This window comes from Dendropsophus ebraccatus, chromosome 8, assembly GCF_027789765.1.
Source record: "Dendropsophus ebraccatus isolate aDenEbr1 chromosome 8, aDenEbr1.pat, whole genome shotgun sequence".
Taxonomy (NCBI): Eukaryota; Metazoa; Chordata; class Amphibia; order Anura; family Hylidae; genus Dendropsophus; species Dendropsophus ebraccatus.
Window position 1 is genome coordinate 58,002,276 of NC_091461.1, and position 24,022 is coordinate 58,026,297.

At 41.0% G+C, this 24,022-nt stretch overlaps 1 protein-coding gene and 1 long non-coding RNA gene across 4 annotated transcripts in view; one reads left to right on the forward strand and one right to left on the reverse strand.

Moving 5' to 3' along the window:
- MARCHF8 (membrane associated ring-CH-type finger 8) overlaps nucleotides 1–24,022 on the reverse strand; it is a 177,672-nt gene that overhangs the window by 60,495 nt on the left and 93,155 nt on the right. The window lies entirely within an intron of this gene.
- Nucleotides 577–16,871, forward strand: LOC138798605 (uncharacterized). The gene is made up of 2 exons (XR_011364110.1): nucleotides 577–665; nucleotides 16,638–16,871. It is a non-coding gene; the product is annotated as an uncharacterized lncRNA (long non-coding RNA).

Consider the following 24,022-nt stretch of genomic DNA (forward strand, 5'->3'; position numbering starts at 1 on the left):
ATGGAGATGTAGACCAAAAATCTGGGTTATGGAGTTTTCTTAATGTGTCTATACACATATTTAGGGTGCCATCACACATATAGTGCATCCCAGCGAATTTCACCGTGAAATCCATTAAATCCAATAAGTACCATTTAAGAGACTGTCAGCAGGTGTATGCTAAAGAACACTGCAGAGACACCATCACGTCTCGACGTCAGTGAACTAGCCAGACTTCCTCCGGGAAGGAACAACCAAGAATTCTAGAACACACTGACGTCGAGACATGTGATGGTGTCTCTCTCTGCAGTGTTTTGGTTGATCTCCCTGAGGTCAACCAGCGTCCTTTTAGCAGGTGTATGCTGACCTATCTAAGAGTAGCATAAACTAGTGACAGAGAAGCTGACCAGAAAGATGTATCATTTACATTGTTCTGTGCAGCTAATTCAGAGATATCCTGCTGAATAACATGGACAATAAGTAGTCCTCCCCATTATGTGCATGAGGCCAGTAGTCCTCATTATTCATGAGAAGCAGAAAACTCCACCCACCAGCTGCTGATTGGCAGTTATTTATCCATGCTGTGTATAGGCAGTCAACTGTCAATCAGCAGCTGGAAGGCAGGAGAGGGGTGTGGCAACAATCCTATTCTCCTGCATATTAGGAGAACAGATGAACAAAATGATGTAAGTAATACATTGATCTGTTCAGCATTTCTGTCACTAGTTTAGGCTGCCCTCATTTAAGGCAGCATAAACCATAAACCCAATGACAGATTCCCTTTAAAAAGATTGTCCATGGGAAATTTATAATTGTGGATCCTACCGGGGGTGTAGGGGACATGTCAGTAATGTATACTTACCTGTCCAGCTCCCCCACAGCTGCCGGATCTAGGAATGCCCGCTCTCTTTCGCTGTCAATGTTTTGGCAAAATCCTGTGACATGCTGCTCCCTCCAAAAATGGCCGATCAGCATAGACAGTATAAGATATCCAGTGTAAGAGACCCAGCAGCTGCAGGGAGCGGAACCTGTAAGTATACATTACTCACATGTCCCCCAGCAGGGTGCCCAATTATTAAATTATCCTGGACAACCCCTTACAGTCTATGGTACGCCGATTTCGTTGCAGATTTTCAATTCACTGCAAGACTGTAGTGACATAGCCTTGTAAAATCCAAGATGCTGTGCTGCTTCTGTAGTATAAAAAAAAAAAAAAAAAAAATCAATAAAGCAGCCTGTTTGCGCTCCCCCGATGTCCTCTGGTCCTCTCACCCACTTTATGACAGCCTGCCCAGCTAATCATTGGCTACAGCGGGACAGCGCCAGAGGGCATCAGGCAGATTACGGACCAGTAAGTATGGCTATGCCAAATGAAGTTTAGTCTTTCGTGCTTATTTAGGATTGGTTGGAGTTATATAATATATAATCTCATAAAGGATTACTAGATTATTCGCTACCATCAGTGGAGCCAAAATCTTCAGTTCCGTCGCTTTCTTTGTTCTACACTTACCTGATTTGGGCATCAATGGATGGCCTGTATCCATGAATGTCATCTCTCTTGAGTACTCGGAGATCTTCATATGAGTTTCAGATGGTAGCTCTTGTACCGGAGTTGCTATGTTTGTGGTATTTCTATCTATCCACATTGTATTTCTGGCTGTAAAAATGTTAATGTAAAATGGTTAACAATAATTAGAGGCTGTCACATGTTACATGTAACAGAAGTAAGATGCTGGCATATTCCAAATGGGATCAGCCAACTTTGTTTTAAAAATGGTTTGTCTTTCCGAGACCATCCCAATAATAGGAATGTATCTCCTGTGTTGGTGCTTGGAATGGGGAATGGTGCTGCTGAACCATGTTACTCTCTACATGGGCACCACTTGCACTAATGCATAGGGCATGGAAGAAAAATCATCAGCTTTCTTAAACTATAGGCAACAGGAATTCAAACTATATCCATGTGTCGTCTACGTAAGAGAGGCATCTGCTCGGCTGAATCTAATATTTATTAATTACATTCATCGGAAAGCAGCAAGATGAATAGGACACTTTATGACCCAGTATTCATGAGGCAGAAGTTCCCTGTTAAATGATTGATAGACTGTGGTTTTAGGAATATTCGTGGAGGGCAAAAAAAAGGTTCTCCCACTGAAGGACATGATATATGCCTTTTAATTTACTTAAATTGTTAAAGGGGTTGTCAAGCGGAATAGGTATTTTTAAAAATGAGCAGGCTGGATAAAAAAAATGTATTACATCACCGATCCCCAGTCGCTGCCCAGGGCCCTACTGATCAGGTCTCATTGTGAGAAACAGGAAATGCCTGCTCTGTCAATCACTGGCTGTAGCTGTGACCACCTCAACCAGTGTTCAGCTGAGTAGGCAGCATGCTGAGACCGAGTTGAGTAGAGCCATGCAGTAACAGTGGGAAATTGATTAGGTTAGATATGCTCACTTGTATGGTGAGTAATGCTATTTTTCAGACAGTGTTCCCCTTTTAAAAAATTCAAATATCTACCTCATTAAACGACCCCTTTAACGCTCCATAAAATAATAATGGGGAAAACACAAAGTTGAGTTTTGCTTGAGTCCCTGAATTTTGTGTTTAACCTTCCGACAGTTTTTACGTAGAATGCCCAGTGTAACTTACAGCAGAAAAAGAAAGACTAGAATTCTCTAAGGGCCAGTAAAATAGGCGGAATTCCAACCAGCCTCCGTGTCATACAGGCTGTCTATTGGAGGGCTTGCGTGCCTCTACTCTCAAAGAATTGACATGTCAATTATTTGAACGGAAAGGCGCGGAGAGCGGAGGAGCGTGAACCCTTCCACAGACAGCCTGTATGACATCCGCCTTTTTTACTCCATGTGAACTGGCCCTAATATGTAGCCACCAGTCAGTGCTCCACACTGAGTTTGATATAGTGAATGTGGCATGTCTGAGATGGATGCTTTGGGACCTACTTATATGTTGCCAACTATAAATAAAAAGGCATTACCATTGAGTGTTATTCCATAACTTGAGAATTTAGCATCCTCCTGAGCATTTGTGTGTTCTGAGGAGGGAGGGGAAAGGTAAACCACCGCCAGACATCTCTGTCTTCCTGAAAATAAAAGCCGGCCCTTTCAAAAATAGCAGATTCACCTACTTTACACAAATGTATATGGTAACATGCGGCCTATGACAAGCAGAAGGTATATACAAAGAATTTGTATATTGATTTTAGGCTGTCTAGAAGCATATTAAGGTAAAGCTCCCACTATGTATAAACAACAGCCATTATTTGGCACTTAAAACAATGGTCGTTGTTTTAAATTAAAAATTGCATTGAAGTCTATGAATAACGGCTGGAAATAAATGACGAACTATATTTTGACGACCGTAGCCAAACACTATCCAATACAGTGTGTGAAACAGCCGTTGTTTGCATCGACTTCAAAGCACATCATTGGATTACAAAAAGAATGGCCGTTGTTTTAACTGTAAACAACTTTGTATCAGAAGAAGGAGAGCAGAATGCTATAAAGATACATCAAGAGATCACAAAGATGGGATTCTATGCAGGCGTAAAAATCACGTCAACTAGAAACCAATACTACGACGACTTCAATTATATAATTCCATAATATAATTTTTACTGGAAGCTAACAGATTAAGCAAAAGAAGCACTAAACAAACAATCCAGTCCCAAATGACCAGGAAACAAGTCTTTGTCATGTTGTTTCTTTCTGGTAAAATGCAGCCTCAGCGCAAAAACAGAAAATCGCACTGCTGAAAATTTACTTGACGGGACAATTAATATTTATCACAGAAAGTAATTGAAAGTCACACTTGGCTGCAATATCCAGGAAGATGTTCTTAAGAGACCAACAACTGGGGCTATTTTTCCCTTAAACCCTTTCCAGACAGGTAGGCCGGTACAACAGACACAGCCATAAATATTTAAAGGATGACTGGTACAAAGAAAAAAAAAAGAAAAAAAAAGACACACACACACTTTATACTCACCGTCCACCCAGTGACGATCGCCACTTGACTCCGCGCCAGCTGCGTCCTCGTCAGCTCTGGCCAGCATCTACAGATCTTCCTCACTTCCGGTTTCCACTGAAGTGAATGGGAGAGAAAAGGCTGCTGGTGAGCAAGTGCACCAGTAGCCTTTTCATCTCCTATTTACTTTACTTTAAGACACAGAGGAGAAAGACGAACAGGCCCGACGCCCCCGCTCTGACAACATTGAAACAAGATGTCGCCCGGGAAAAAAGGACGTGGTTGACAGTTATTAGGTATGTATGCTATCTTTCACTTCCGAGGGGGAGCGGGGGTTAAAATAACGTGTATGGGCACCTTTAGTTTTCCCTGATTGATATGCATATTGACATACAGGTTGACTCAGAAAGGATGGTGCAAAAGTAAAGGCCACTACTTAAAGAACCATCTGTGGTAAATGATCAAAAGAAACTTGCTCTTAGCACTAAGCAGGTGCAATGTCTATAATGCCATTGTCACTAGCCTCTCCTACCTGGACATGGAATGTGACTCCTTTTTCTGAAGCTACATCAAGAACTTAAGGCCCTATTACACAAATCTATTATCGATTTGTATCGATTTCTAACCACAAACCGCCCCCCCCCCAGCCCCTGCGCAGATCCCCATGCCCCCCCTCCCCGGCACTAACTTGCTCGCTGTCAGCAACTGTAATAGCCCCAGCAGCGAGCAGGGAACTAGGAACAAGCGAGCGCTGACCTGACGGCGCTCGCTTGCTCCCAGGGAGCAATAGGTGTAATAGGATCTTCACTGTAACAAAGCCCCCCAGGATCTGAATGACTAATGACCCAAGACAACACATCACTGAAAAAGTGCATTCTATATCTGAGGATATGATGGCACATCATCTGGACAGAACTGGATATCTAGTCTAGTCTGCCATGTCACTAATGTTAATCACTTGGAATATTTGTAGTGTATGGGGGGGAAATGGATAGTGTGCTTTTTTCATGTTAACAAGTTTGTGTTCTGTTTTCCCGATTATTAATATGGAGGCTATCATTATCACCCTGTAAAATTTGGTTTTCCAGGATAACTTGTTACTATTCATGTAGAACTTTGCTCATTCTGAGCTAAGTATTTGTCCAGTGGGTAGCCCTTCTTAGTGATAAATCTATGCATATACAGAAAGCTATTAAATCACTATGGTAGGAGCACCTACTTGTCAACTAGAATGAGCAGAGATTAACATGAATAAATGGAAAGTTATTCTGGAACTTTTTACACAAAACTATACATCATTCTGCTCAGCTCCACCCCCTCTATAACATGATGCCTGAAGATTGGATTGCATTTTCAATGTGGCAAGCTCCCTTTAAAACCTTATATATTGGGTTTCCTCTTGGTAGCTGTGCAAGTAATTGGAGCACAGGAACTTTAACAAAGGGATCCCAGAGTAATATTCAACAGTATATAATCACCTACTCCTCTGACTTGAGCCTCAGAAACACATTATACATTTTAGGTGCCCGTGCTATAGGGAACATGACCCACAAGATACCCAGCTGCTACTTTACATGATATAATCATCCCAAAAAACTATCTGTAAAACATTTATATTCATTTGTGCTGCCTGACCAAGTTCTTTGTGAGTAACACACTCCCATATGATAATCCGCACGCATAATCACATGATGATCTTATTAGAGTCAAAAGAATTCAATTATAAAGGGTAACCATTATGCTAAGGGGGGAAAGGCAGTGCAGTCCACATCTGGCTCCTGAGTGGCATACACAAAGCATGCTGTAAATGCATTAATGCAGCTCATTACCATCACTCCTGAAATCTAATGCATGTACTACACAAGGGAAGGTTCACACAGACTACACACACACACACACACACACACACACACACACACAAACACATACCATATTTTTGCACAATTAAAACTGGAAGGCAGAAAACTGAAGGACGGAGTTACTCAGGATTCTTTACAAAATGTGGGATTAAACTTTTTTGGCCAAACCTAATTTCTTTTTGCTATGGGAAGATGCAATCTGCTTTAAAACAGTTGTAAAAAAAAATCCATGTTACTTGCTTCCCATTTTCTCCTAAAGGAAACAAAAAAAGCTGCGTGCACTAAATTCCCCACATGATTCTACTGCGACTTACAGGTGACCAAATGCTAGAACTAGACAATGGGGAACAACCCCGGCAGGGACACAAAAGCAAGCCCTAACAAAAAAGTCTTATAGAGCATCTCTTTACTTATATTGGAAATGGGGTACAATCTACAGTCACATGGTTATATAGGATTAGCTGAGGAGAAGTAAAAAATATAGGTTGGTAGGAAGTGTTCCAGGATACCTTGTCATTTATTCAGTTAACTCTCCGTTTCTTCTGGACTACATAGTCAAGTAGACAACCTAGTCAGAGACTGGCAGTTAGCGGTGTATAAGTGGACATACAGACGGTACTGTCAATCACTGAATAGGACCGCCCACTTAAAAGGAGAAGCCCGCGAAAATTTTCATTAAAGTATTTTATTGCTCCCAAAAAGTTATACAAATCCCCAATATACACTTATCACGGGAGATGCACATAAAGTGTTTTTTCCCTGCACTTACTACTGCATCAAGGCTTCACTGCCTGGAGAACATGGTGATGTCACTTCCTGGATAAAATGGTGATGTCACAACCCGACTCCCAGAGCTGTGCGGGCTGTGGCTGCTGGAGAGGATGATGGCAGGTGGACACTAAGGAACACAGGGCACTGGAAGGACACTGAGCATCCCCTTGCCATCATCCTCTCAGCAGCCACAGCCCGCTCAGCTCTGGGAGTCGGGTTGTGACACCACCATTTTATCCAGGAAGTGACATCACCATGTTATCCAGGAAGTGAAGCCTTGATGCAGTAGTAAGTGCAGGGAAAAAAGCACTTTATAAGCATTTCCTGAAATAAATGTATATTGGTGATTTGTATAACTTTTTGGGGGAAATACAATACTTAAATAAAAATTTTCGCCGGATTTCTCCTTTAAGAGATAAGACTTAGTATAACTTGTAATTTATTGATTTAAATCTCTGATGTTATCAGGCTATAGAGTCCAGTCCATTGAGTGACACCACCCACTGGACTCCTTACTCAGAATATGAGCAGGGATTTCAATCAACATGTTACAAATTATACTGAATCTTTTCTCACAAAGATATATATCAGTCTGATCAGTTCTTCCTGCTCTATAAACTTGATGACAGGTTCCCTTTAAGGATCTAAATCTCAATAGTCAGTAGAGATGACTGTGACTCAATTCAACTTGAGTCGGATAGCTCAGCATATGATTACTGGTGGCTAAGGGCTCGGCCACACTAGCGTTTTTCTTTTTTAATATGGATCCGTCCATATTAATTTAACGGATGAGCATAAACTGATGAACAGACTAATGCAAACTGATTGCAAAATTGTCATCTTTTTTTAATGGTCCGTTTGTATTTTGGCTTAAAAAAACTGACTTTTGTACATCAGTTTGCATCCGTTTGCATCAGTCAGCATCCGTTTTTCTATCAGTTTATTTTTCTTCTTTGGTTCCTTGCTGCTTCTGCGCATGCTCAGTGCAAAAACGGATGAAAAAAAAACGGATGTGAACAGAAATACCTTCCGTTTAGATCAGTCCTCATTGACTACAATGTAAAAAAAAAAAAAAAATGGAAGTGCACTTTCTGTTCACGATCCGGAAAGAAAAATACTGCAAACACAATTTTTTTCTCCGTTCAAAAAAACGGATCTTGAACGAATTGCATGCAAACGGAGCACAATTAGGGCAAATGGAGCACACTAATATATCATGGGAATCTATGGGGATTTTAACAGATCCGACAGTTTCCGTTTTGCTTACTCCAAAATGTAAAAGGTAGATGGAATGGTGCCGGACGCTGATGTGAACATAGCCTAAGAAAGTTGGATGCAGGCCTAGAGACTCTGGGAAAATATAGATACGGCCTATGGCTGACATATGGAAACGTATGCACCTAAACATCTAAGTTTCCGTACATTTTTGAGCCAAATGTTTCAGGCAAAAAATTAAATAAATTATATATTTTGTGCAACCATATGGCGAAAATGTGATATGTACATAGCTTTAGCTTAAGTGATGTGGCAGTGGGGTATGGTGTGTGTATAGTCTATAATGGATCCTATATTCTCTGTGTGAATCCGTTTGTGACCTTTGCTGTACTGATCTTTTCACAACAGTCTCTCAACATATGAATCAGGCTGCTCACAATACAGTATAAACACTCAGACAGCCAACATTTTGATAGCATAGCAAATCCCTGGGCTTGGCTGTATAAAGGAATTCCAAGTAATTGCTGTGGAATTCCCCCACATGACTGAGATGCAGCTGTTGCTGCTGAAACCAAGCACGGCCAATGTATCTGGTGACCAGATACGGCTTGATGGAAATAATACCGTGAGGCAAATGATTCCGGTCCCTATGGACCTCTTGTTAACTGTACGGTGACTGCTGATGAAATCGGAGGTAACTGTGGAGTAACAGAGAGTATCAAATTACACACACAGGCACCATGTGGTGTATGCTCACTACAAAATAAATAATATATATAAAAAAATAATTTATATCTGTCCGTCCACCTGTCTTCTACAGACTTCCGAACGCCTGAACCACTTGATCTCAAATTTGGCAGGCAGATACATTGGGTGCCTGGGAAGGTTAGAGCGAAGGTCCTGTCCCCTCCAGATGTACAGGAGGGGAGGGGGAAGACCGCCCATAGAAATGAATGGGAGAATCTCCACATTGCACACACACAGGTGACATAATTAGAGCTGCGGGGCTCCCTTAGCAATGCACAAGTGAGGGGATTAGCCTCAGTCAGAACTATAGAGACACGAATGTGCAGATTCAAAGCCTCACAATCACAAATATGACAGCCATGCCTGATTATAGAAGAATCCAACTGTGGATGGGGTGTTGTCCAAAAAAAAAAAAAGAGAGAGATGTGTATATGGCTAGGTTTTTTTTTATTTTTTATAAATCAATAAGTCATACTTGATTCACACTTCCATATTGCTGTCCCTAGCTGTTGACCCACAACTTGAAAAGGACTACAGATGTGCATCTCCATCTCCATGTCCATTCATTAACAAACGGGTCATCTGTGCCATGGAGCTGGGGCCATAGAAACAAATGCGTCCACATTCTGTTCGCAGTTGCCAGACGGCAAATGCGGACAGAATAAATGGATGTGTAAAAGGGGCCGTAAGGGGCAGGATGCTGCTGTGTTCAATAACTGGTTGAGCAATCAAGGAAATAATGACAAGCGGGGGCCCAAAGCATCAGAGTGGATCAGGGGAGGGGAGTACTTTTAATTTTTTTTTTTAACACGGATTAATAGAATAAATCTACAGATGGAATAGCTGCAGATTTTACTTGTGGATTTTTGTAGCAGAGTCTGGTACCAGATGAAAAAGATTTAACATGTTCTTCTCAAATGTATTATTTTTTTTTCAATGAAAACCAAGCAAGCTGCAGATTTCTAAATATTTTACAGTCAATTCTGTTGCACACTTGTTGTATTGAACTTTTTTACTGGTTTCAAAGCAGCAGTGGAGAAATCCTCAGCCAAACCCACATAATAGTCTACCTATCCATCTATAATATAAAAATAAATGAAGTTTCCAATAAGCCAGGTTTGGGGTTCAAGATATTTAAGCATCCTTCCTATAATTCAGTTTTGTTCAAGATCCACCACAGTGGCAAATGTTGTGTGATAAATTTGCTGTGTTTTGCTGGTAAAAGAGAATGGTGTTGTATTTTACATAGTGTTTTCCTCCAAAAATCCAGTTTTTATGTTAATAATTTTTGGCAATTTTTTCTTCTTCTAACTTTCCATTTTAGTGTCTATGTTATAAAATTATCCTCACACCTTGCAGCTTCCATTCTCATCACTGGAATCTGTGACACATTCTTAAAATTTGTTGCACATTTGTTGCACCATAGATTGAGGAAGGAAGTGCGTGACATAAACAATACATGGATACATATGCTGCAATATTAGGAGCAGATCATAAACAGAGGTAAAATACAAAGGAAAGATTTATAGTCATGCTACATGCCTAGTTTTGACTATAAAAGATCACATAAGAACTGCACAAAAACTGTACTGTGCGAACAAGGTTCTAAAATAACACTAGGAGGTGCCAGTACTTAGTGGAAAAAATAAGCCACTATGCTAATAAATATAAGGCCTGTTCCGATATGCACATTTGTTTTAATATACATTTTAGTCTTGCAGACCATTTATATGTTGAGCATCATGTATATTATTGGATCCATTCATTTGCTAAATATCTGGCACATGTGTCATTGGCAGATGGTAAAAGAACTGTTTCAAGTGTTAGAACTCTGCACTGTACCATTCCTCTGCTATTCCTTCTGGAAATGTCTGAATACAATGGCAAATGGGTGTGACCCCTTTACATTGGTCACGCCTAGATGTCAATTTATTCATACATTTCCAGTTGTAAGGAATGGCACTATGCATAACTTTAAGAAAAACTATACCTGAAATGCACAAGGAGTATAAGCATTTATTAAGCAGATCTCTTAAGCCACGCCCCCACACTGCCATCCCATGAGCAGCCATCGACATTGCATGACTATTGGTGAAGAAATTGGGGTGCAGTTTCAGCCACTCTCAACCCACAAATGTGGGGACATGACCTTAAGGACCCTTTAAGCTTTCAAGTCCATGATTTTTATTTTTACTGTCAGGCCCTATTCTCATGGTTGGAGTTTGGTGCGGATTCTGCACTGGTATGTATGGTTCGGTACCTGCATTGGTATCCCATGCATGTGATTGTGGTTTCCATCACTGAATTTTCGTGCTATAGAAAATTACCATGCCAATTTTTGTTGTGGGAAAAGAAATGCCACAGAAATAAGTAGCCTAACCTTATCCTGTAGCACACCCACGGTCTCACATTTCTGCCATGGAAACGTGTAAATGTGTAAACAGAGCCTTAAGGTGGATTCACAAGCAGCAGGTTTAGGTTTTTAAATTTCTGTGACTGTTCCTTTCCCTAAATAGAACATACGGAATCTCTCACTGAATCATAAAAAACGCCGGAGCTCTCTATATTACGTTATTTTTGTTCTACCACCGCTTACCATCATAACCGATGTGGCTAAACACAATGCCCTCAACCTATTTATGGCTGATAAATTCCAAGGCAAAATATAACCAATCTCATTTTGATTCAAAGAAGAATTTATATGACTTAAAGGAAAAATAATCTGTCACTAATCTTTTAGCACCAAGTGACAGATGTCAATGGGAGGAGGTGCAAGGAATGTTCATGTCTTTAAGCCTATTTATATATAATCTGCTAAACTTAAGATGCTAATATTTAACATCCTAACCATGCTACCCATGGAGGAAAACTAATCTTAATGATGTTAAGGGGGAAAAAAAAATGTAGCTGCCTAAATATGTTCCAATCTCAAAACTGAAGGTTCGGATGATAATATTTCAAATCTTTACCTGTAATCATGAACTAAAAAAAAAAAAAAGGGTCCAAAAATAACAATGGAGACTAGATTCATTATATTCAGTTTATGGGAGGAAAAAAAAAAACATATTTGGAAGAGATCTGATCCCATATGTTCCTGACAGTTTTCCAACCAGCAGACACTACAAGCTGTATCTCTGACACCTATGTAGGTTTTCGATGACCAAAAAACCCAATGATTGTTGGAAGTTTATTGTGCAACCACTTTAGCCTTAAGGTACGTGCACACTATGGAATCACGACAGAAAACCCGTTGCAGACTCCGCAGCTCGCAACCGCTCACAGCCTCTATGCATGGGCGGATTCCACCGTCTGTTGACAGAATAAACAGTATTTCCTAGGGCGGGAGGGGGGTGGGGGGAGAGCAGAGGTCTATTTTTCCAACATTTTAAATTCATGTGTTATTTAAAACAAATGTGATCCACAGAGGTGCGGATAACGTCCCTACCTCCCATCATTCCATTTACATCATCAGCTGTAAGACTGGATGATGTATGATCAGATTTAAAGTGTCACTGTCTTTTAAAAAAATTTTTTTGCAGAAATCAATAGTACAGGCGTCTTTAAGAAACTTTGTAATTGGGGTTATTACCTGAAAAATGCATTTTTATCATGAAAAAGCAGTTTGAAGCTCTCCCCCCTGTCTTCATGGTTGTCTTATGGAGAGGGGAGGGGTTGAGAGAGATGAGGCACCAAAACAGGACAACAAAGAGTTAATTTACAGCTACATCACTGGGCTCTCTCTTCTGAAGTCAGCACATACCTCTCTGACCTCTGAATACCACATTCACACAGGTCCCGCTGTGTAATCCTTTGTTCTCTGCTGCTGACTAATCTCCCTCCTCTCCCCTCCCCTCTCCAAAGGTTACACAGGGCTTGACTGATATAAAAGACTCGAGATTTCCGGATAATGAGCAGTGAATGAGAGAGAGGAGGGAGAGAGGGGGAACTGGGGAAAGGCTTTTTGAATGCAGATGATGGCATATTTGCCTAATAAACCCAATTACAAAGTTTCTTAAAAATCGCCTGGACTATTGATTTCTGCAAAAAAAAAAAAAAAAAAAAAAAAACTGATTACTGAAAATTAAACGGGTTTGCTGGGACTTTAATACTGAAGGCCTATCCTTAGGATAGCTGACTAAAAATGCTGATCAACTGACTGAAGGGACTATGTCGCATTAGCAAGCACCATTTCACTTGCTTTACAAGCACATCTCTGTACCTTTGGTGGTGGCTGTGCCTTGAAACAGATCTACAGTAAACCGCAATACCAGTTCAATGCTTGGCTGCGACTTCACAGCCCTGTCTGTCAGGTAATCATCGGGGTGCCAAGAGTAGGCCCAATCTTATATTGATGGAATATGCTAAGGATAGTCCATCAATATTGTAGTCCAGGAAAAATCCCTTTAACTTTTTGTTGTATCAGTCAGCAGGAGGTAACTGTAGACACGATTAACTATTGAAGACATGATGGACTCAACACAATGCTTTTAAAATTATATCTCAAGCTCTCATTAGGAATTGGCTACAATTCAATGTGAATATTATTCAGGCACAATTCACAGAATGCAACGTCCTATTACAGATAATGAGGTAGAGCCACTGGCTCTGTACAAAGTGCACATAAAGTGCTACTTTCCTGAGAAATTAACGGCCAGCAGAAACACTTGAGGCTAATAATTCATATCCAACTAATTGTTATAATTACAGTGGCATAAAAAAGTATGTTAGACTCAAAAAAACATGCAATAGAACATTCAGCACTTTGCATATTCTATCAATCTAGTATATCTGGTGAATGAAAGGGGTTGTGCAGCTACAGAAAAAAATAAGGAAAATTGTCTCAGAGTGACATGGGAGCAAAGTATAGGTATACTACACTCACCAAACACTCACCACTGCTTGTTGACTCTCGGGACTAGTCAACTCTGCAAGAAGTGTCCACTCATTCAATCACTGAGCCAGGACACTGCTGCAGCTGGTGAAAGGCTGAGAGGTCAGTTCCTGCAGTGTCCATGTGTCATAGGAACCAAGCTGCGGGAACGAGTGATAGCTGCAGGAAATCAGGGAAAGTGAGTATGCCTTTTTTTTTTCTACTATGTTATCCAGAGCCAGTTCAATTTTTTTTTCTGTACATGAACAACCAACAGTTTTAAGACATTTCTAACTCACACATAGTCCTCTCAGACCCCGTACAAGAAAGGATTGTATTTGTCCCAACTGTTCCTTTTAAGCTGAGCCTCTTAAAGACCTTCTACCGGGTGTTTACCAACACATTAAGGCTTCACTACAGTCAAAAGTCATGTAAAATCTTTTAAATACTGCTCCGTTTATTTCACATTTGTCTCCAAATACCATTAAAAAGCACAAAAAGACCATGAAAAGGAGACTCTGGCGATTTTTCTTTTCTTTCAAATCAACTGGTGTCAGAAAGTTAAGTAGATTTTGTAATATACTTCTATTTAAAAATCTCAAGCCTTTCAGTATGTCCTGCAGCAAGTTGTGTATTTTTTACCAGTCTGACAAAGTGCTCTCTGCTGCCACCTCTGTCCATGACAGGAGCTGTCCAGAGCATGAGAAAAACCTCATAGAAAACCTCTCCTCTTCTGGACAGTTCCTGTCACAGACAGAGGTGGCAGCAGAGAGCACTGTGTCAGACTGGAAAGAAAACATACAGCAGCTGATAAGCACTGGAAGACTGAGGATTTTTAAATAGGAGTAAATTACAAATCTGTGTAACTTTCAAACACTAGTTGATTTAAAAGAAAAAAAATTGCTGGAGTTCCTCTTCAAAACACACAGGAACACCCAAAGCATCCACATATGGGCAACGTATACTTAAAGGGGTAGGCACTTTATAGTAAAATTGCTCAGTATTGTACAGTAATAGTAAGTGTACTCACTTACTGACACTGACAGACGTTCCCTGTGTACCTCATAGAGCTAAAATCTCTCTGTGGCGATTCTGTCTATAAGATAGCTGAGCATGGAGGAGCATGTGACCATCTTCCATAGGCATATGCAGGCTCAGGCTCAGCCAGATTATGGACAGCTCCCTGTGTACCTCTATGAGGTACACAGAGAGCTGCTGTCAGTAGGTGCTGTGAGTACACTTACTAATACTGTACACTGAGCAATTTTACGACAAAGTGGCCAACCCCTCACAGACGGCCTTCCCAGCTGACCCTCACCAACAACCTGGTAGAACTATACCATTGAGGCCCAACTCACAGCTTTAGAAACACTGGTTTCCATCACACCCCTCAATGATTCAGTCAAAAACGTCCTAGGTCAGACATGCACCCCAGTATGCAGTATCAAGGTGAATGTGAATATGCTACCTAGCAGGTGATTTGTTTGCCTGTAGATGGAGCTTGTTAGGAAAGGCTGGGTTCACACTACGTTTTTTTTTATTTGTTTTTGCAAAAATAAAAGAAAAAAAAGGATGGAAAAACAGATGCATTTGTGTGCATCCGTTTTGATCCGTTTTTCCATTTACTACCCTAGTAAAAAAAAAAAAAAAAAAAAAGGGTTCAAAAAGCATCCGTTTTTTTAACGTACACAAAAAAGGGTCAGCTAGGGTTTTGAGTATGTAAAAAAAAAATTTATGCGTTTTGAACCTTTTTTATAATGGAAGTCAATGGAAAAACTGATAATTTTTTTTTTCAAAAACGCATGAAAAACAAATGGATTGCAAAAACTTAGTGTGAACCCAGCCTTAAGGCACTATTCCACGGGCAGACAGTGAGGGGCACACGAGCGCTGTGCGCTCGTTCCCCGCTCGCTGCTGCCGCGTGTAGTAGTGTCAGCAGCGAGCGGGGAAGCAGGTGAGTCCGGGGAGGGCCGGGGGGAGCTGTGGGGGGCTGCCTGGGTAATCGGTCATAGGATATAGCGGCGGTCTGCCGCCGCTGCTTCTATTCCATAAAGCGACAGCAGCAGATCATCGCTATATAAAAGTCGTTTGTCTTTCAACATGTTGAAATACAAACGACTTCAATGATCAGCCAACATGAACTATGTCGGCTGATCGCTGCCTCCTACTCCACGGGACGATTATCGGCCGAATACGGCCGATAAGCGTTCTGTGGAATAGGGCCTTTAGTCATGTCATGTGATGTATCAGAAGCAATTGTTCAAGAAAGGAGAGCAATGAAGAAATGGCTAAGGTAATGTGAGCTCTACTATATTTTTGGAACATGATAGATAATATCACTAACTAGTAAATGAGGAGCAATGAGAGGTGTGAATTGCAAATTGCTAAACTTTGAAGGAGCAGATTCTAAAAAAAAAAAAAAAAGTGGATCTAAGTGCACTGTTAAGTTTTTACTTTTCTCTGAGGATCCATTTAAAAATAATTTGGGTCATCAGAAGGATTTCAGCACCTACATTTATCCTTAGCGCTCCGATCAGACAAGACAAATTTGAATAGAATGGAGCAGAAAGGGGAAACACAAGTCATCACTACCACCAACCGTAATTACTAACGCTAGATTATTTTCCAAGACTCCTTAATCTCGATGAGTGTAATTATATTCTCACGTGAAGCAAAATGACTAAGCAGTAAAAGGTTAATATGCATAGGGTATTTTCACTGACAGATCCAATTTCACACACAGAATAATAGCCTAAAACTTATGCTCAAAAAAGATCATTTGCTAAATGTCTCTCAAAAACATAATTGGAAATAATCTAACTAGTTCATTGCCCGGGATAGATGTTCCAGGTCTGGATGTAATCCAGCAGTCTGAGTGGCCCAGTACTGATGTGCCAGAGACACATGCATATCGAGCTTTCCAGAGATGATTGTCACATATGAAATTGAGCTTGTTCCTGGCTACTTAGAGGGAGCTGAATCATTCCAAATTTGGTGAAATTTACAATGGACTGTGACATCTCATCTCACTGATGACAGACCAATTACGGATTTGGTCCTAATTACATCTTGAACAGTTTTTTTGCAAGTTATCACTCCCACCAGTATTAAGAGGATCAACATGATAAACCCTTTATTATTGCACATATTTTCATTTTAGACTGTTCTGCAATTTGTTAAATTATTTCTCCCTTTTTTCGTTTACTAGGGCAGAGCTACTGTGCATCTTCTCGACTGTGTACCGTGATGTTTGTGTATGCAGTACATCCCCAGCCTTGCAGAATTGATGTTTCTGTGGTAAACAATACACATCCACCTCCGTACCACATAATTCCAAGAACTCGACTGAACAGATTGGCACAGAACAGATGTCAAATGCTGCACCTAGTTTTGAGTCGCTGCATTGTAAAAAGGATATAGGGAAATAAATTATCCTATAAGATTTTTTAACTTGTAAATGAGGACGTTAGAGACTTAGCCAATGTTCCTTCTAAACCGGGGTGATCCAAATCATTCGGAAATACATTTTCTGTATCATTACATATCATCTGTAGCTATGATATGTAATAGGTTTACAGCAACGTCCATGGGGACTAGTGCAGAGAAAGAAATGTCCATTTCGTGCTCTAGAACAGGAAAGGGGTTAATGTCAGTGTTTATTGTCTATTAGTGAAGAAAAAAAAAAAAAGTTGCATGTCTGCTTTGCAGTGGGTTACTTGCCCGTCCAGGCTCCAGAATTGTGCATTTAGCAGAAAGGCTAAAAAAGTATAATTTACAGACATCCCCCCTTTCAAACAGATTGCTAACCATGTCATACCTCTGAACAGACTGAACAGATAGTGGGAGGTGGAAGTGAGAGGTAGACAGGTGTTGCCTCATGCAACTGAAAAATGTTATTCAGTGCCCTGCGGGGTGACTCCACGGTAGAAACCGGTTCTGTATTGGTTCATGGGCCTACTTTAATAATGGTTCTTTTTGAGCGTGGGTAGGGGTATTTATCTAATAGTGTTATTGTTTGTGACTTTATGGGGAAAAAAAAGAAAAAGAACCATGTCATACCTCTCACTGATGTCTCAGCTTTGTCCCTCACCCCAATTACACAGTACTGTTTATTGGTACACCCTGACCACTTTGCAGGGCCGGTTTTAGACTAAATGTGGCCCTGAGCAAAGTTGAAGGTGGGGCCCCATATGCTGAAATATTGTAGCAACAATTTAAGGTCCCCATACATGTTACACTTTTGTTGGTGGCACCTGCTGCTCCTCGTGGGTTCGGCCATCAGTGTAAGGTGTATGGGGCTCTCTGGACAGTCTGACAGATGACATCAGTGGACATAGGGGGTCGGACTTGATGGAAAATCAACACCCAACCTCTTTGTTGTCAGAGAGATAAGCCGCCATCAGATCTGTCTGGCTATAGCTTATCCCTCTTATAGAGGACACAGGAACACTCATCTGTGCCGAACATTCATGTGTATGGAGAGGACGGGGCCGGATGGGAGAGAGAATTGTCAGCTGAAGCATTGTTCAGCCAGCAGCTACTGAAAGTGTACGGACAGTATAAGGGCCGTACTACACGGCCTGATATTCCGGAGAAGTGAGCGCCAATCTAGTAGAATGGAGCTCGCTTACAGAGCCTACCACATGGCTCAATTATTGTGCAGCAAAGGCTGTGTGTATATATATATATATATATATATATATATATATATATATATATATATATATATATATATATGTATGTATGTATATATAATCTATCATTAGTGATGTCTGTGCAGCCCTTGCTGTATATTATAAATAATAAAGATATATATATATACTACCTGATTGCGTTCCCCGGTGTCCTCAGGCCTTGTCTGTGGGATCCCCCAGTCACCGCAGCTGCAGCTCTCACTTCTAGTCCCCTCTCTGAGGTCACTGGCCATAACAAACAGACAAAGCCTGAAGACACCAGGAACATGATGGGGTAAGTAACAGCTTTATTATTTTATATGAACATCAGCCAATGATTTTTAAACTTGCCAAAAGAAAACGATCAGTTGATGATTGTTGTCTTTATTACACAGAGCGATATCATCTGGATTCGAACAACTTTCACTCCGTGTATTAGGGCCCTTATTCACATTGAGTCAGTTCAGAAGGTTACATGCCAGGACTGCCGCTACTGTACATGCCAGGACTGCCGCTACTGTACATGCCAGGACTGCCGCTAGTGTTTTAAACACAAAAACTAGATATATGCATTGTTAAAAAATTTTTTTTTTAAAAAAAATCACTATATCAGGACCAAATATTACCTCCATACTGTTTTTGATGAAAACACACTATATAAAGGTCAATATTACTACCATAGAGTGACCACAGCATAATGACTCTATATACAGACCAATATTAGAACCATACCATGACCGCCACATAAAGACTCTATATACAGACCAATATTACCACCATAGACTGACCACCACATAATGACTCTATATACAGACCAATATTAGCACCACATCATAACCGCCACATAATGACACTATACATTCTATATACAGACCAATATTACTGCCATAGACTGACCACCACATAATATAGTTCTGTATATAATGCATACATAGAGTCATTATGTGGCGGTCACTCTATGGCAGTAATATTGGTCTGCATATAGAATGTATAGTGTCATTATGTGGCGGTTATGATGTGGTGCTAATATTGGTCTGTATATAGAGTCATTATGTGGCGGTCAGTCTATGGCAGTAATATTGGTCTGTATATTGTGTATATAGAGTCATTATGTGGCAGTCACTCTATGGCAGTAATGACTCTATATACACTATATACAGACTAATATTACCTCCATAGAGTGACCACCACCTAAGGACTAAATACCACCTTATTTTTTTCTCAATAAAACACACCGTGTTGCCTTAGTGACATCATCATACACTATACATAGGAGCTGCAGCCAATCACCGGCCTCAGTGGTCACCGGCAGCAATTACATAGGACTGATGAGGCCGGAGAATAGCTGCAGCTCCTATATACAGTCTATTCACTTCTACACCTCTGCTGGACAGTGGAGTCAGCAGTGCTAATACACACACACTATACAATATATATATATATATACATACACTAACACATCCATGAAAACACATACAAATCCAAACCATACAGTCCATACAGTACACAGACATGTAACACACACTACATTCATCCATTATACACCTACATTTATACACACTACATATACAGTATACTTACTACCACTAGCAGCATGCTGGGAGTAATGGTGCATCCTCTGATGTCCATGCAGCAGCAGCAGACTGGGATCCTCACACTGCAGCCTACAGCCCTCTCCTCCATGTCCCGACTACTGTAATATTACACAATGTGACACAGAGGAAGACACAAGGTGCAGTGAAGCTGGAGGGAGGGGGAGGGGAGGAAGCACACTCTGGAGCAGAGCGGGTCCTGCAGCCTCTGTGTGACCCCTGATATCAGCCATCAGCTGTAGCCAGGGATCACTGCCAGAGGCTGCAGGACACTGTCTGTGCACTCCTGCCCCTGACACATACTGTAACTGCCGTAGGGGGCCCCCAGGGGATGGGGGCCCTGGGCATTTGCCCTGTCTGCCCCCCCCCCCCTTAACACCGGCCCTGCCACTTTGATGCAGACGGATTCTGCACATACAACTGGGTGTATTTCAGAATGTTTTGCCCCAGATTTATTAATCTGAGAAATAAAAGCTCAGTTGTGTTGGTTGCTATGAACAAAAAAGGCCGCTATTATCTCAGACAGTCAAAGGATTTTGTCATTCAGAGTCTACTGTTACCGATCATGGCAGGGAGAGACACAAGATGCTGGGCTCCTCTCCCCTTGCTCCATATCTGTTGTGGAGGTCACATGACAGAGTTGAGAGAGACTGCACATTCTCTTTACAAATAAAGACTTTAAAAAAAAAAAAAATTCTGAAGACAGTGCCCATTTACGGTGAGCGCGGCCCTCTGTGGTGGGGTCTTCGTAGGATAGACCTTAGCGACAAGTCAGCAACCCTAATTTTAGTGTCAATGTTGTGTATGGGAGCCTCCCGACCCTCCCCTGAAAAAAATGTTGGCCTAGGGGGATGGGATTAGGGGAGCATATTGGATTTTAATGTCTGACGAAGGGAACTTTTAAATCCCGAAAGCTCACAATTTTATAAATTGTTTTGTTGGCAAATAAAGGTGTCACTCCTAAAATACTTTGATCACAAGTATTTACCACGATATGGATTTTAACTGCTTAACCCATTTGTTTTAACCCCTTCGGGACCAGGCTAATTTTCGTTTTTTTGGGGTTTTGTTTTTACCTCCTTGTGCTTAAAAGGCCATAGCAATTGCATTTTTACACCTACAGACCCACATGAGCCCTTATTTTTTGCGTCACTAATTGTACTTTGCAATGACAGGCTGAATTTTTGCATAAAATATGCTGCAAAACCAGAAAAAATTATATGCGCAGTGAAATTGAAAAAAAAAAAAACACAATTCTTTTTCTTTGGGGGGACTGTGTTTTTACGCCGTGTGTCCTATGGAAAAACTTGTTTTATATATTTATATGTTATATATGTTCCTCAAGTCGTTACGATTAAAACGATATGTAACATGTATAACTTTTCTTTTATCTGATGGCCTGTAAAAAATTCAAACCATTGTTAACAAATTTATGTCCCTTAAAATCGCTCCCTTCCCAGGCTTATAGCACTTTTATCCTTTGGTCTATGGGGCTGTGTGAGGTGTCATTTTTTGCGCCATGATGTTTGCGCCATGTACTCTATCGGTACCTTGATTGCGCATATGCGACTTTTTGATCGCTTTTTATTACTATTTTTCTGGATTTGATGCGATTTTGCACTTATGCCGTTTACCGTGCGAGATCATGAATGTTATTAATTAATAGTTCGGGCGATTACGCACGCGGCGATACCAAACATGTTTGTTTATTTATTTATTTATTTACTTTAATTTATAACCTGGGAAAAGGGGGGTGATTCAGACTTTTATTAGGGGAGGGGGCTTTTTATTGATAACAACACTTTATTTATTTTTTTTACACATATACTAGAAGCCCCCCTGGGGGACTTCTAGTATATATACACTTTGATCTCTCATTGAGATCTTTGCTGTATAGTTATACAGCAAAAATCAATGAGATCGGCACTCGTTTGCTTTCGGCTGCTGCAGCTGAAAACAAACGAGTGCCGAGACGGGGACGGCGCCATCTTGGAGAGGTCCCCGGCCGGCTTCAGTAACGGGACATTGTCCCGGAGGAGCGATCTTCCCCACTAGACACCAGGGAACAACTGAATCCCGTAATCGGAGGCAGCTGTCATCTTTGACAGCTGCCTCCGATTATCTAATTAGCGGGCACGGCGATCGGACCGTGCCCGCTAATAGCCGCGATCCCGGGCTACATGAGGCACCCGGGATTGCGGCGGTTCAGAGCGGGGTCGCCGCTCGGCCCCGTTCTGAACGCCCGCACGAGGACGTACAGTTACGTCCTCGTGCGGGAAAGGGTTAAGGAAGCTGTCTGGCTTTGCTTACCTCCCCTATTCAAAACACCTGAACATTTAGCCAAGCAGACCATTCATCTGTGTGGAAAGATTGGGAGTGATAAATGTTAACCAAAAGAAATGGTTTATTGAAGGTATATGGTCACATTTTTATTTTTATCTATTTAATCTATCTTTTATCTGTTTGGTGCCATAAAGTCTTTATAAGTGCTGATCATGTATTATGTATTATGGAGAACTACAAAGAAAACTATTGTTTATTACAACCTTTGGGCCTGATATATGCCCCTGGTATCCACAGCTCTGGAACACAGATTAAGGCCCTTTTACACAGGCCGATCAGGAGGAGCAAGCGAGCACCAACCTGTGAGATTACCGCTCGCTCCTCATTCCCCACTTGCTGCCGATGCTATTACACGTGCCGAGACAGCAAGTGGGTAAAAGATGGGGGGGGGGGGCTCTCCAGATGAACTTAAGATCGTCCAAAGAGCCCATAGGAGATAGTGCCGGCCTGCTGCTGCCGCTCCTGTTGCATGGTGGCAATAGATTCACAAGGTAGTATTTTATCTTCAAAATACGGAAGTTTAGCACAGCAGTATTTGGCTCAGTGTGTTGGATCAGTATTTGTAAGCCAAAACCAGGAGAGGGTCAAATACTGCTGTGTGTGAAATACTGATACTAATACTACATTTAAGTGTCACTGCAGTTTGGAAAAACTTTTGACACGTCACAACATAGATTTGAGCACTCAGACCCGTACCAATCATGAGTGGGGAGAAGACCGTGCTGCAGTGCGGTCCACTCTGTGTCAGTGAAAGAGTTGGGTTCCATAGACTTACATTAGGAGCCTGGATTACTTGTAGCACAGAGCAGAGGAGAGGACCGTGCTTAGCTCAGTCTTCTCCCCACTTGTTCTCACAATCGGTATGGGTCTTAACACACAGGCCTGTACCAAACAAAACTTTTGACATGTCTCTATGATATATACTTTACCACAGCTAACAGAAAAGGCCTCAATAACAAGGCTATTTTGTGGCTCTATACAAAATCTAGTGACCGAACATCTGCTGTATCCCTATATGCCTCCAATTTTATAAGGAGATATCCGAAAGTTTTTTCTTTTGCATTCTGTATGAAGCGATCAAAAGGAAAAAAAAAAAAATTGTGCCATGCTAGGCTAGATGTTATAAATCTCTAATGCACAGGTATTCAATACTAATAATAATAAAAAAAAAAATTATAAAAACTAATAGACACAATGGTAGTAACATATTGCTGAGAACTGTGGAAGCAGCCTCCTGCATACAGCACTCCCCATTGTTACCTGTTCACTAATACTGTTGCAAGGTCACCATCAATATGTACACTGCTGTGCTAAATAAGACAGAATGTAATAAAGACTGTGTCCACCTTGGCAGTCCATAGGAAGATAAACAGTGTCCTATCCATGTGTGCTTTGTATCCACAAATCTTTCTCCCCCTAATTGGATTACTTACCAATAAACATGAGGCACATAACATGATGTGTCAGTGAATGTGTAGGCCTCATCTGGCTGTTGAGCACCTCTTGTATAGAACTGCGGTGGGCTACCTTCTAAACATATGTGTCTTAATACAATTATGAAAAAGACAAGCTGTCAGTCCTATAATGGAGCAGCTTTGATAGCGGTGAGCAGATATAACGAGATTTATGAGGGTAAGCCATTACGTTCTTAGGCAGTCCTTGCCCTTGATAAATGTGTGTGGTGCCCTGGCACAGATGTGGCCTACATTTTGTTGCTCTGACTTTGATAAATAACGCCTGAATGTAAATTAATGAATTGTTCAAGAACCAGGAAAGTCAGTCTAAGTGTGTAGAAGAGCAAAGAAATATGTGGACACCTCGCCCTGCTACAGGATACACATTCTCCTCGGGCAATAAAATCAAATGTATTTGATTCTGATCAACAAAATAACAATGTACGTCTAGTATTACAAGCTAGACTACATGTACAGTCCGCACAATGTTTTTTTTTTTACCATATTACCATGCAGAAACGTATGTATATG